Source organism: Montipora capricornis, chromosome 3 (assembly GCF_036669925.1).
Source record: "Montipora capricornis isolate CH-2021 chromosome 3, ASM3666992v2, whole genome shotgun sequence".
NCBI classification, from domain to species: Eukaryota; Metazoa; Cnidaria; class Anthozoa; order Scleractinia; family Acroporidae; genus Montipora; species Montipora capricornis.
Genome location: NC_090885.1, coordinates 67,327,438 through 67,342,437, shown reverse-complemented (window position 1 = coordinate 67,342,437; position 15,000 = coordinate 67,327,438). Strand labels below are relative to the sequence as shown.

The 15,000-nt window shown below is 38.4% G+C and overlaps 1 protein-coding gene across 4 annotated transcripts in view; it reads left to right on the top strand.

Moving 5' to 3' along the window:
* Positions 1–8,825: 8,825 nt before the first annotated feature.
* The window catches only part of LOC138043820 (tetratricopeptide repeat protein 28-like), a 42,816-nt gene continuing 36,641 nt past the window's right edge, over positions 8,826–15,000 (top strand). For 2 of the 4 annotated variants that reach the window (XR_011131345.1, XM_068890290.1), the window contains exons 1-2: positions 8,826–8,843; positions 14,419–14,470. The gene's annotated coding sequence lies outside the window, so the exon portion shown is untranslated. Of the gene's footprint in view, positions 8,844–9,729; positions 9,775–14,168; positions 14,251–14,418; positions 14,471–15,000 lie in introns of those variants that run through there. The other 2 variants (XM_068890292.1, XM_068890291.1) reach the window with 2 other exon arrangements.

Genomic DNA, 15,000 nt, shown 5'->3' with positions numbered 1-15,000 from the left:
CGGTTCGTCCCCGAGTTTTCCAAACTTTGAGCCACTGCTCGATAAGCTTTTCCAGAGCTTTTCCATCCTCCCGCTCACTTCTCTTTAAAGTTTCATGATGATTCGGAAATAAATGTTTGCCATTCTTTTGCCGGCCTGGAATTTTTTCCCCGGCGTTTTTGTAGCCATGTTATTCAGTAACTAATGCTTGAAAAACATGTATGAAAGTCAAGTAGACAAGTGCACGACTGATAAAACAATGCGAATATCGGTCGTGCAGTAGTCTACTTGACTTTCATAAATATTTTAAAATCAATTTTGACTGATCACTATCTTCTTTGATCCAACGTTGTGCAAGACGTATCGTGTACGGTTTTTGCAAAGGTTTGAAAACCTCAACTTCACTAATACCTGAAGTAATGCGTGACACATTACAGTCGCGTTACCTGCGCAGTAACGTTGCGCACAAACAATTAGCGCGAACGTCCTTAAGCCACTTTACAACCATTGTTGCTAACGTTCAAGGATTTTCTAATAAACGTTTCTTAGCGTATGCTATGATTGATGAACGAATCGATTATGCAAATGAAATCTTAAACTCGTGAAAAGAAATGATTATCGCTTTGGAGGGAAAGCAATAGCACTTCTGGGAGCAATTGGAATACCCCGCATCTCTTGCTAGCTCTTGCTACACGGTGCAGCCGACAACGCGTCTACGCAGCTACTCGAGTTCTCATTTATTCATAATTCACTTCAGTCCTCTGGAAGGTGGCTACACGTCTCTACAGCCATCCGATGTAATTTATTCATAATTCACTCAAGTTTTCCGGAAGGTGGCTACTCGTCTACACAGCTTACTCCGTTGTAATTGATCCATAATTTACTCACGATCCCTGGAAGGTGGCTACTCGTCTACGCAGCTACTCCGTTGTGATTTATTCATATTGGGAAAGTGGCATGGTTACGCGTCTACGAGGCTACTTTGTTGTAATTTATTCATAATTAAGCGAAGTTAATTGAGCCGTAATAACAGTTGATAAGCACTTCAATGACTGAAAGCTAACCAGTTTGAAATCAGTGCCTAGGCCTAATAACTGTAGATAAGAGAGCAATAGGCCGAAATGGAGTTCGTTTCACGGCTGAGTTCTATTTTCTTAGTGTCACAAGTCTCAAGGGAGATTTCTAAACAAAATAATATTCAAATTTAACCATAAAACCGCGTAGCAAGCGTAAATATTGATATATCGAACGCATATCTGCGCAGCCATTTGTAAGAGCTTCGCAGTGTTGCGGGGTATGCTGCAATTTTCCCGCACCTCTATGGTTGAAGCGTGACCTGGCTCAATTCTGCACGAAGTATGGGCAGCCGTTACCGCCAAAAATACAAGCCTAGTTAATGGTTAAGAATAAACCGGAATGGTTTAATTGTCCTTTGTAGAACGGTTTATCAGAATTTGAAAAGATGTATTTAAAACACAAATGGACAAGTCACCTTTACTGAAATGAAATAAACAAACATTAAATGGTTTAGACAATTCAGAAACTGTGTAGATACCCTTGGTGAATTGATTCAGTGAAAACACGAGTGGTTAAGTGTTTAATGAAATGGATCAGTCACCTTATGCAATCATTGCAGTTAACACAGAATTGGTCAGTGCCAAAGACCACCGGTGTAATTATCCTTGTCAAAATGACAAAGTCAAGTCTTGAATGGATCAGCGTACTTTGACATGATTTGCAGTGAAACGGCAAACGGTCCTGCTTACCGTACATTGGTTCAGTGATGCGACAAACGGTTCAGAGTAGTTTAAAACGGCTTATTTTATCTGCAAATGGTTAATCGTGAGCCGCAATGGTCTAGCATAACATTGATTGGTTTACCATAATGTAAAACGGTTTAGTGTTACCCCAAATGGCTTAGCGTGACGACAAATGGTTGCAAATGGTTTGCGCCGGAACCGTCAAAAGTACAAAAGTGAAATGGACAAGTCAAGATTGAAATGGAATAGTCAATGTGGGGTCTTACGTCACAACCCATAAGTCATTCAGATAAATATTGCCGCGAATTTGCCCCAACGAGGTTCGTACCGCGAAGTGCACAAGTCAGATCGGGAACAAGTTATTTCTACCAGTACCGGCTCGTTTACTCGACTCAGTGATCCTTATTCCGGTAAGAATCCTTCTTTGTTTTTGCCTAGTTTAGCTGGATTGGTAATTTTTCTACTCTGATCATTTTGTCGTGATATCGGCAAGTTATATACATGAATGTGGATCAAAGCAAAGTACGCACAGGAAACATGGACAGGCCGTGTTTTTCTTTGTCTTCAACTTAAAGCTAGTTAGCCACTGACAATCAGTTTCCGAAAATGTGAGTTTCTGTAGAAACCTGAGCATATTTCTCTATCGTTTTAAGCCTTTCCGTGAACCTCTGAGTTAAAGTTAAATACACTTGCTACCCGTTACTTATAAACAGCTTCCATGTCTTAAAACAATCAATCGCCTTATCACGGATGCTCTGGTTCAAAGTGTCAGGTAGCTGTCTCGTCAAATGATTCCTTTTAACAGCATTTTTGTCGATCCTTCTATTTCAGGTTACAATTTTTATTGAGTTCCATACATTCGAATAACTAAGGATTAATCATGGTAAGCATTTTTTTCCCTCTGCATTTTAAATACCCTTCCGTCAATAGCCAGTTAAAACATGAAGAAGGTGAAAGAGGATAAAAGAAGAATTGCAAACTGTTCTACATTAACTTTAAGTACTGAACACGAGGCCTGATAACAACACTAAAAGATTGGTATCGTTGTCAGTCTTTTCAGGTGGATAACGATGACAGAAAGGTGATGCGGTCGTTTAGTGTTTTGCTTAAAGTTCATCTGAGTGTTTGACCTAAGTAGTTGGCCCTTGACAGGTCTGACTTTCTGAGTGTTATGAGCACTTTCGCTTTATTTAGGGAAAATGAAATGATGTCGACATCGACCTGTCCTTTTACGAGGAGAAATCTCCATTTATCTACCCGCGAAAACGGCAGCGGTTTTCAACGATACCAATCTTTTAGTGTCGTTATGAGGCCGTGTGCAGGAGTTTCACTTTGCTATTCTTCTTTTATCCTCTTTCATCTTCTTCATGTTTTAACTGGCTTTTGAAGGGTATTTAAAATGCAGAGGGAAAAAAATGTTTACCATGATTAATCCTTAGTTATTCGAATGTCTGGAACTCAATAAAAATTGTAACCTGACTTGTGCACTACGAACCTCGTTGGAGCAAATTCGCGCCAATATTTATCTGAATGACGTATGGATTGTGACCTAAGACCCCACATTGACTATTCCATTTCAATCTTGACTTGTCCATTTCACTTTTGTATTTTTGGCGGTTCCGGCGCAAACCATTTGCTGCAACACTAAACTATTTCGCTTTCTACTAAACCATTTGTCGTCACGCTAAGCCATTTGGGGAAACACTAAACCGTTTGACATTATGGTAAACCGATCAATGTTATGCTAGACCATTGCGGTTCACGATTAACCATTTGCAGATAAAATAAGCCGTTTCAAACTACTCTGAACCGTTTGTCACATCACTGAACCACTGTACGGTAAGCAGGACCGTTTGCCGTTTCACTGCAAGTCATGTCAAAGTACGCTGATCCATTCAAGACTTGACTTTGTCATTTTGACAAGGATAATTACACTGGTGGTCTTTGGCACTGACCAATTCTGTGTTAACTGCAATGATTGCATAAGGTGACTGATCCATTTCATTAAACACTTAACCACTCGTGTTTTCACTAAATCAATTCACCACGGGTATCTACAGTTTCTGAATTGTCTAAACCATTTAATGTTTGTTTATTTCATTTCAGTAAAGGTGACTTGTCCATTTGTATTTTAAATACATCTTTTCAAATTCTGAGAAAACCGTTCTACAAAGGACAATGAAACCATTCCGGTTTATTCTTAGCCATTACCTAGGCTTGTATTTTTGGCGGTGACGGCTGCCCATACAAAGCCCTTTTTCCTTCATTTAGGTGTTTTTAAAAGAGGTCATTTCATTACATGTCAGCTTCTTCAAATTGCCTCCTCATTAGAGCGCGTTCGTATGGTCTAAGCGAACATGACTTTCCCCTTATTGGTTCATCTAAACGTGGCCCTGCAAACTATTGGTCTTTAATCCTTGTGGAAAGACAATAATTAAAATTCATCTTTTAAAAATCTAAAACATGGTCTCGTTCCATTTTTACCGTGAGGGGTCTCGGTCCAGTGACGTCATCCACCTCGACCAATCCCTGTGCGTGACATCTCTATATCTTTCATGACTTTCCTCTCTTGACCCTCTTTCACTAACATGGACGTCTCCTACACGGATCTGCGTCCCACGTAAGTCCAATTCTTTCTCTTGTTCGAAACCGTGAGGAAAATTGGGTTCTGTGACGTCATGCTGTGTAAGTGACGTCATACTGTGTAAGTGACGTCATTCAACCAAAAATAAAAGCCTAGTTAATGGTTAAGAATAAATCGGAATGGTTTCATTGTCCTTTGTAGAACGGTTTATCAGAATTTGAAAAGATGTATTTAAAACACAAATGGACAAGTCACCTTTACTGAAATGAAATAAACAAACATTAAATGGTTTAGACAATTCAGAAACTGTGTAGATACCCTTGGTGAATTGATTCAGTGAAAACACGCGTGGTTAAGTGTTTAATGAAATGGCTCAGTCACCTTATGCAATCATTGCAGTTAACACAGAATTGGTCAGTGCCAAAGACCATCCGTGTAATTATCCTTGTCAAAATGACAAAGTCAAGTCTTGAATAGATCAACGTACTTTGACATGACTTGCAGTGAAACGGCAAACGGTCCTGCTTACCGTACAGTGGTTCAGTGATGTGACAAACGGTTCAGAGTAGTTTGAAACTGCTTATTTTATCTGCAAATGGTTAATCGTGAACCGCAATGGTCTAGCATAACATTGATCGGTTTACCATAATGTCAAATGGTTTAGTGTTACTCCAAAATGGCCTAGCGTGACGACAAATGGTTTAGTAGAAAGCGAAATGGTTTAGTGTTGCAGAAAATGGTTTGCGCCGGAACCGCCAAAAATACAAAAGTGAAATGGACAAGTCAAGATTGAAATGGAATAGTCAATGTGGGGTCTTACGTCACAACCCATACGTCATTCAGATCATAAATATTGGCGCGAATTTGCCCCAACGATGTTCGTACCGCGAAGTGCACAAGTCAGATCGGGAACAAGTTATTTCTACCAGTACCGCCTCGTTTACTCGACTCAGTGATCCTTATTCCGGTAAGAATCCTTCTTTGTTTTTGCCTAGTTTAGCTGGATTGGTAATTTTTCTCCTCTGATCATTTTGTCGTGATATCGGCAAGTTATGTACATGAATGTGGATCAAAGCAAAGTAAGCACAGGAAACATGGACAGGCCGTGTTTGTCTTTGTCTTCAACCGTACGCTAGTTAGCCACTGACAATCAGTTTCTGAAAATGTGAGTTTCTGTAGAAACCTGAGCATATTTCTCTATCGTTTTAAGCCTTTCCTTGAACCTCTGAGTTAAAGTTAAATACACTTGCTACCCGTTACTCATAAACAGCTTCCATGTCTTAAAACAATCAATCGCCTTATCACGGATGCTCTGGTTCAAAGTGTCAGGTAGCTGTCTCGTCAAATGATTCCTTTTAACAGCATTTTTGTCGATCCTTCTATTTCAGGTTACAATTTTTATTGAGTTCCATACATTCGAATAACTAAGGATTAATCATGGTAAGCATTTTTTTCCCTCTGCATTTTAAATACCCTTCCGTCAATAGCCAGTTAAAACATGAAGAAGGTGAAAGAGGATAAAAGAAGAATTGCAAACTGTTCTACATTAACTTTAAGTACTGAACACGAGGCCTGATAACAACACTAAAAGATTGGTATCGTTGTCAGTTTTTTTAGGTGGATAACGATGACAGAAAGGTGATGCGGTCGTATAGTGTTTTGCTTAAAGTTTATCTAAGTGTTTGACCTAAGTAGTTGGCCCTTGACAAGTCTGACTTTCTGAGTGTTATGAGCACTTTCGCTTTATTTAGGGAAAATGAAATGATGTCGACATCGACATGTCCTTTTACGAGGAGAAATTTCCATTTATCTACCCGCGAAAACGGCAGCGGTTTTCAACGATACCAATCTTTTAGCGTCGTTATGAGGCCGTGTGCAGGAGTTTCACTTTGCAATTCTTCTTTTATCCTCTTTCATCTTCTTCATGTTTTAACTGGCTTTTGAAGGGTATTTAAAATGCAAAGGGAAAAATGCTTACCATGATTAATCCTTAGTTATTCGAATGTATGGAACTCAATAAAAATTGTAACCTGACTTGTGCACTTCACGGTACGAACCTCGTTGGAGCAAATTCGCGCCAATATTTATCTGAATGACGTATGGATTGTGACCTAAGACCCCACATTGACTATTCCATTTTAATCTTGACTTGTCCATTTCACTTTTGTATTTTTGGCGGTTCCGGCGCAAACCATTTGCTGCAACACTAAACTATTTCGCTTTCTACTAAACCATTTGTCGTCACGCTAAGCCATTTGGGGAAACACTAAACCGTTTGACATTATGGTAAACCGATCAATGTTATGCTAGACCATTGCGGTTCACGATTAACCATTTGCAGATAAAATAAGCCGTTTCAAACTACTCTGAACCGTTTGTCACATCACTGAACCAATGTACGGTAAGCAGGACCGTTTGCCGTTTCACTGCAAATCATGTCAAAGTACGTTGATCCATTCAAGACTTGACTTTGTCATTTTGACAAGGATAATTACACGGATGGTCTTTGGCACTGACCAATTCTGTGTTAACTGCAATGATTGCATAAGGTGACTGAGCCATTTCATTAAACACTTAACCACGCGTGTTTTCATTGAATCAATTCACCAAGGGTATCTACACAGTTTCTGAATTGTCTAAACCATTTAATGTTTGGTTATTTCATTTCAGTAAAGGTGACTTGTCCATTTGTGTTTTAAATACATCTTTTCAAATTCTGATAAACCGTTCTACAAAGGACAATGAAACCATTCCGGTTTATTCTTAACCATTAACTAGGCTTGTATTTTTGGCGGTGACGGCTGCCCATACAAAGCCCTTTTTCCTTCATTTAGGTGTTGTTAAAAGAGGTCATTTCATTACATGTCAGCTTCTTCAAATTGCCTCCTCATTAGAGCGCGTTCGTATGGTCTAAGCGAACATGACTTTCCCCTTATTGGTTCATCTAAACGTGGCCCTGCAACTATTGGTCTTTAATCCTTGTGGAAAGACAATAATTAAAATTCATCTTAAAACACAATAAAAAACGTTCTCTTGCTAAAAATTTTGAAAAAGAATATAAGCTTTCGGCTGTCGATCTACAGCCTTCCACGGATAAAACGTTGAATGTAAATTAGTGAAATATATACAGAAAAGGCGAGATAAAAATGATAACAAGAACAGAGTAAAGGTATGAAAAATGGTGACTATTGTTTAAAAAGAATTTTATACTGATTAGGAATCGGCTTAAAGTTATTGTAAGCATGCTTGGTAGAAGAGGTGTGCCAGGCCTCTAGAGTTTTCCTAACACGAAAAGAGCCTTTGTCGATAACTCGAGAATGATTGAAATCTATGCGATGACCGAAAGACCACGCATGTTTCGCAATGTTTGACCCATTAGCACATGTTTTTACATTCCTAACGTGTTCTTTCTTGCGGGTTTCAAAGCAACGGCCAGTTTCACCTATATAACACCAATCACAATCGGCACAGGGTATTAAACCACGTTGGGTTGGTGTTCAATAGCTGGTCTGAATTTAGGAGAAAGGAATTCTTGTTGTAAAGTCTTGAGGGGCTTATTTACAACTCGGATATCGTGTCTTCGAAGAATTCTTGTTAGAGGTTGCGTAACACCATTGATAAAAGGAAGGACAGCAAAACCGTTAGCGTTCTCTTGAGGCGTAAACCATTTAAAAAACATGCCAACCAATTCTTCAGGTGAAGGGATGGCATGTGTGGGTGGTTTGGAAAATTTCTGCTTTAAGATATTGGAAATAACAAAGGAGGGATAGTTGTTGGCTCGTAGAGCATCAAAGACGTGATTGATTTCGGTATTTTTCCCTTGCGGTGTACTTGGGAGTTTAATTGCGCGGTGTAGGAGGGTCTCAGCTGTGCTGATCTTGTGGCGTTTGTCGTGGTGAGAAGAAAAGTCTAAATATCTGTCAGTGTGAGTTGCTTTGCGGTAAACATCAATAGTGATCGTGTTATCCTTGCGAGAAACCAAAGTATCCAAGAAGGCGATCTGTTGGTCAGATTCCTCTTCAATAGTGAATGAGATGTGTGGATCGATGGAATTAAGTGTAGTATGAAAAGAGTTAACAGCATCTCTTTTGATGATGCAGAAGCTATCATCCACGTAGCGTTTCCATACTTTAGGTTGTACTTCAGACGTGTTAATGGCCATTTCTTCGATCGCGTCCATGCACAAGTTCTTCACCACAGGGCTGACGGGGCTACCCATCGCGCAACCATGGATCTGTTTGTATATCTTATCATCATAAATAAAGTAATTGTTAGATAAGATAAATTTCAACAGAGAAATGATTTCATTACTGTCTAAGCTCGTGCGTGAAGGAAGTGAGTTGTCCTTAAGTAGACCTAAAACATGGTCTCGTTCCATTTTTACCGTGAGGGGTCTCGGTCCAGTGACGTCATCCACCTCGACCAATCCCTGTGCGTGACATCTCTATATCTTTTATGACTTTCCTCTCTTGACCCTCTTTCACTAACATGGACGTCTCCTACACGGATCTGCGTCCCACGTAAGTCCAATTCTTTCTCTTGTTCGAAACCGTGAGGAAAATTGGGTTCTGTGACGTCATGCTGTGTAAGTGACGTCATACTGTGTAAGTGACGTCATTCAACCAAAAATAAAAGCCTAGTTAATGGTTAAGAATAAACCGGAATGGTTTCATTGTCCTTTGTAGAACGGTTTATCAGAATTTGAAAAGATGTATTTAAAACACAAATGGACAAGTCACCTTTACTGAAATGAAATAAACAAACATTAAATGGTTTAGACAATTCAGAAACTGTGTAGATACCCTTGGTGAATTGATTCAGTGAAAACACGCGTGGTTAAGTGTTTAATGAAATGGCTCAGTCACCTTATGCAATCATTGCAGTTAACACAGAATTGGTCAGTGCCAAAGACCATCCGTGTAATTATCCTTGTCAAAATGACAAAGTCAAGTCTTGAATAGATCAACGTACTTTGACATGATTTGCAGTGAAACGGCAAACGGTCCTGCTTACCATACATTGGTTCAGTGATGTGACAAACGGTTCAGAGTAGTTTGAAACTGCTTATTTTATCTGCAAATGGTTAATCGTGAACCGCAATGGTCTAGCATAACATTGATCGGTTTACCATAATGTCAAATGGTTTAGTGTTACTCCAAAATGGCCTAGCGTGACGACAAATGGTTTAGTAGAAAGCGAAATGGTTTAGTGTTGCAGAAAATGGTTTGCGCCGGAACCGCCAAAAATACAAAAGTGAAATGGACAAGTCAAGATTGAAATGGAATAGTCAATGTGGGGTCTTACGTCACAACCCATACGTCATTCAGATCATAAATATTGGCGCGAATTTGCCCCAACGATGTTCGTACCGCGAAGTGCACAAGTCAGATCGGGAACAAGTTATTTCTACCAGTACCGCCTCGTTTACTCGACTCAGTGATCCTTATTCCGGTAAGAATCCTTCTTTGTTTTTGCCTAGTTTAGCTGGATTGGTAATTTTTCTCCTCTGATCATTTTGTCGTGATATCGGCAAGTTATGTACATGAATGTGGATCAAAGCAAAGTAAGCACAGGAAACATGGACAGGCCGTGTTTGTCTTTGTCTTCAACCGTACGCTAGTTAGCCACTGACAATCAGTTTCTGAAAATGTGAGTTTCTGTAGAAACCTGAGCATATTTCTCTATCGTTTTAAGCCTTTCCTTGAACCTCTGAGTTAAAGTTAAATACACTTGCTACCCGTTACTCATAAACAGCTTCCATGTCTTAAAACAATCAATCGCCTTATCACGGATGCTCTGGTTCAAAGTGTCAGGTAGCTGTCTCGTCAAATGATTCCTTTTAACAGCATTTTTGTCGATCCTTCTATTTCAGGTTACAATTTTTATTGAGTTCCATACATTCGAATAACTAAGGATTAATCATGGTAAGCATTTTTTTCCCTCTGCATTTTAAATACCCTTCCGTCAATAGCCAGTTAAAACATGAAGAAGGTGAAAGAGGATAAAAGAAGAATTGCAAACTGTTCTACATTAACTTTAAGTACTGAACACGAGGCCTGATAACAACACTAAAAGATTGGTATCGTTGTCAGTTTTTTAGGTGGATAACGATGACAGAAAGGTGATGCGGTCGTATAGTGTTTTGCTTAAAGTTTATCTGAGTGTTTGACCTATTAAAGTAGTTGGCCCTTGACAGGTCTGACTTTCTGAGTGTTATGAGCACTTTCGCTTTATTTAGGGAAAATGAAATGATGTCGACATCGACATGTCCTTTCCATTTATCTACCCGCGAAAACGGCAGCGGTTTTCAACGATACCAATCTTTTAGTGTCGTTATGAGGCCGTGTGCAGGAGTTTCACTTTGCAATCCTTCTTTTATCCTCTTTCATCTTCTTCATGTTTTAACTGGCTTTTGAAGGGTATTTAAAATGCAAAGGGAAAAATGCTTACCATGATTAATCCTTAGTTATTCGAATGTATGGAACTCAATAAAAATTGTAACCTGACTTGTGCACTTCACGGTACGAACCTCGTTGGAGCAAATTCGCGCCAATATTTATCTGAATGACGTATGGATTGTGACGTAAGACCCCACATTGACTATATTTATATTTCATTATTTGACTACATCTATATTTCAATCTTGACTTGTCCATTTCACTTTTGTATTTTTGGCGGTTCCGGCGCAAACCATTTTCTGCAACACTAAACCATTTGTCGCCACGCTAAGCCATTTGGGGTAACACTAAACCGTTTGACATTATGGTAAACCGATCAATGTTATACTAGACCATTGCGGTTCACGATTAACCATTTGTAGATAAAATAAGCAGTTTCAAACTACTCTGAACCGTTTGTCACATCACTGAACCAATGTATGGTAAGCAGGACCGTTTGCCGTTTCACTGCAAGTCATGTCAAAGTACGTTGATCCATTCAAGACTTGACTTTGTCATTTTGACAAGGATAATTACACCGATGGTCTTTGGCACTGACCAATTCTGTGTTAACTGCAATGATTGCATAAGGTGACTGATCCATTTCATTAAACACTTAACCACTCGTGTTTTCACTGAATCAATTCACCAAGGGTATCTACACAGTTTCTGAATTGTCTAAACCATTTAATCTTTGTTTATTTCATTTCAGTAAAGGTGACTTGTCCATTTGTGTTTTAAATACATCTTTTCAAATTCTGATAAACCGTTCTACAAAGGAAAATTAAACCATTCCGGTTTATACTTAACCATTAACTAGGCTTGTATTTTTGGCGGTGACGGCTGCCCATACATATCGGTCTAAATTCGAATGTGAAGGACGGCGTCTGAACCGGGCCTTAAGCATTAAGGCTTTCACATGACGCCATCAAATTGTAAAATCAAAGCAGGTAGGTTTTCTTACTTTTTAATCCATACCAGGTAAAAATTACTTAGAAGTAAATCTTTCACCAGTTTTAGGCACCGTAGCGTTTTTCGTTTTGAGAATACAGCATTTGGAATTTTCAAATTTCGCCTTGCGTGACACCAAGACAGTAACTGCGATAAAGCTGTCTGGTTCAAAAAACGGTTTTGCCTTGTGGTTTTTGGCAAATTAAGCATTAAAAGCTGTAGAAGACATGTTTATGCTCATTTATTTCAGTTCACGAGCAAAAAGAGAGGGCTTTTATCGCAAGCTGAGGTCCAGATGTTTTGTTGATTCAAGGCCATTCGAGGAACACCAACTTAAGATGGCGTCTCCTTTTAAGGCTCAGAGTGTAAAACACCAACTTAATATGGCGTCTGCCTATAAAGCTCTGTAAATTGAGTACATGTTTCGGCAAATAACTTAGAAACAATGCACCAAACAGACATAAGACTAGGGGCAGATACTTCATGTTGTATTAGTCTTTTGTAACATTTCATTTTCTTGGCTTCTTTCTTTGAACGGTTTCGGATTAATTTTTTTTACAACGTGACAGTCTACAGACAGTCTACAGAGTGTGTTGATTTGGCCATTGTGTGTCAACACCCGCCATTAGAAAGCAATAATCAAGTATAAAAAAAAAGAGTTAATTTCTTCATTACTGAGGTTTTGCGATCCCAGGGTCTTTCATCTCCTACCCTCTCGGGGAGATGAAAAATTGTAAATAATATATATGTAATCGGTTGTGTAAACGACAACAAAATTAATCGTGAAAAGAAACAAAGAAGTGGCAATCAGGCCCAGAGCGCTTACAAGACCCACTTAGCAACTGCACTGCTTGGGGATTCCATCACCATTCCTCCACCAAGTACAGGAATCAAAAAACGGGAAACGAAGATTGGAAAATCAAGCAAAGAAAAAGAAGTCTAAAAAATTATAAGATTAGAAGTCTTCTGCAGAGACAATACTCTGTGGTCTCTCTCATATCCAATGCGCTCTCGTGGAATAATAATTATTGTCAGGTAGACAATTAGCCTAACATCAAATTTAATGGTATGTGATAGGTCAAGTCAATGACATTCGACAGCAAAAAATAAATCCATTCCTCCTAGTACAGGAATCCAAAACGTGAAAAGAATATTGGTTAAAAAGCCTTAAACAACCAAATAAAAAGACATACACTCTATTTTGTTTTATAGACAAACCAAAACAAATGAATGAAGCTGCCTATCTCCAGTCAGTATTCCAAATATAAATTTCACCTTTTATCTTGACATTCCTGAAAAAGTTTAGTAAAAGTAAATAATAATAATAATAATAATAATAATAATAATAATACCTTTATTTTATATAGCGATACTTCCAAGGTTCAAAACTGCTTTACAATGACAATAAATTCAAAACTAGATTATAAAATTATGTACAAAAGAATAAAAGTAAATATTTACAAAGAACGTATTTATAAAAAGGGGTATAGTCAAATAATTAGTAAAAATATCATGATTAATAGACAAAGACAAAAAATAAAACAATGAACACATAAACAATAGAATAAACCCATGAGATAACACAGGTTTTGTAATCTTATTTCACATTTAGGGGAGGAATCTAAGTATCCCATATCTCTAAATATCCTGACCTGTATCGATGTGTAGCACAATCACCATACCCAATTGGGGGTGACTCCTCCTCCTTTCCTCATTTATTCAGTTTAACGTCTTCAATAAAGCTACATCTTTGCTTAATGCTAAGGTTGTCCTTGTTGATTAGCATACTTTATAAGCAGTTGCTTAGAAAAACTTATAACTAAGAAAGAAAAAACTCTAGCACTTGTATTTATTTATTTATCACTTGATAATGGAGTTACGATGACTTCGAAACGTCGTAAAAATATAAATCTTGACAGTTTCATTTGTTTTTCTTTCTTGATTAGCATACAGGGTGTAAAAAGGGTAAGCGACTTTCTTTTCTTGAGAAAACAAAGGAAAAGGATAGAAAAATAGGAAAATTTTGAGTGTGACGCATAACACAATTTTCAAATTGAAAGTCTTCAAAACCATTTTTCATAAGAGAGAACACTTACCTATGTGGATTAACGGACAATAACCATTGATAACACACAGTAAATACAACATATGAGCCAAATTTCAACAGTTCAAGTTTATTAAAACGGATTAAAAAGATCCAAAATTCCGTAGTTTCCTTACTGTAATGCTGTGTTTTGGAATTCTGGCGCTCACTAGGTTATTGTTTGAAACAAGTCTTCAATTGATATCTGTGCGTTCAAAACCATCTAGGTCCGGTCTAGGTTTTGCCAACGGCCCTTTAAAGTCCTACTTAAAGCTACTGAAGCAAGACCAGAGCCTTGCATGTATGCGTTCTCATTACAACTTCAATTTGAATCTCGTCAAACGGAACCATTACTTCAGTTGTTCGGAGCAATGGCACAGTCATCTCAGCTCTATCCGTGTTCAACTTGAACTGCCTCACTGATCAGTTGCGCAGTTTGCTCGAGTATGAAATGACGTAAGTTTTCTTTCCTATGCCATTTGTCAGTTCTCTGAGAACTTTTCTGCTTCACGCTCCAGTTCTACTCTTTTTGTATGCTAGGCATAAATAATTTGTGTTATGGAAGTTAAAAGTTTTTGTACAAGATTCTAATGGGTAACCACATTAAATCATAAAATTTTGCAGAGTCATTTGTTGTCGTCGAGGACGTTACATTGATTACCTCCATTTGCAATTGGTAAGTTGGTCACAGTTACTCATTTCTTAGTAACACGAACAAGTAATTTATGTGTGATAAACTACAATGGGGGACAAAACTCTTAGGACACTTGACATGATCTGCCTTAATTTCTCTCCCTTTCCCCCACCCCCCAAGCAATGTTGTAGTTTGTGCAGGGCTGTACACTTTTACCCTGTCCTAAAAGAGTTTCTTCATTCCAACATTGTTTGGAGGGGGAGGGGAGGGTCATTCGCGGTATCTACGTGGTTAGAGAAGGGCATATTATGCTACATAATATTTGAAATGTAAAGGATCTGGAAGGAAGGTTTTCCATATCCGTTCCAAGGATTTTTGTCCTCCATTGTAGTTCACTTTTGAGTTACTTTCTGTAGTTGTTTATTCTTTACTTTCAATTGGATCAAGTTACATGTAGTTACTATGTCAGAATTCGTCTGTCTTTATTTTCTGAAGTGATCACCGTCACTCGAGATCAGTTGCGAATGACGCACCCAAATGATTCACCAGTATTGCTTATCCATAAATTTATT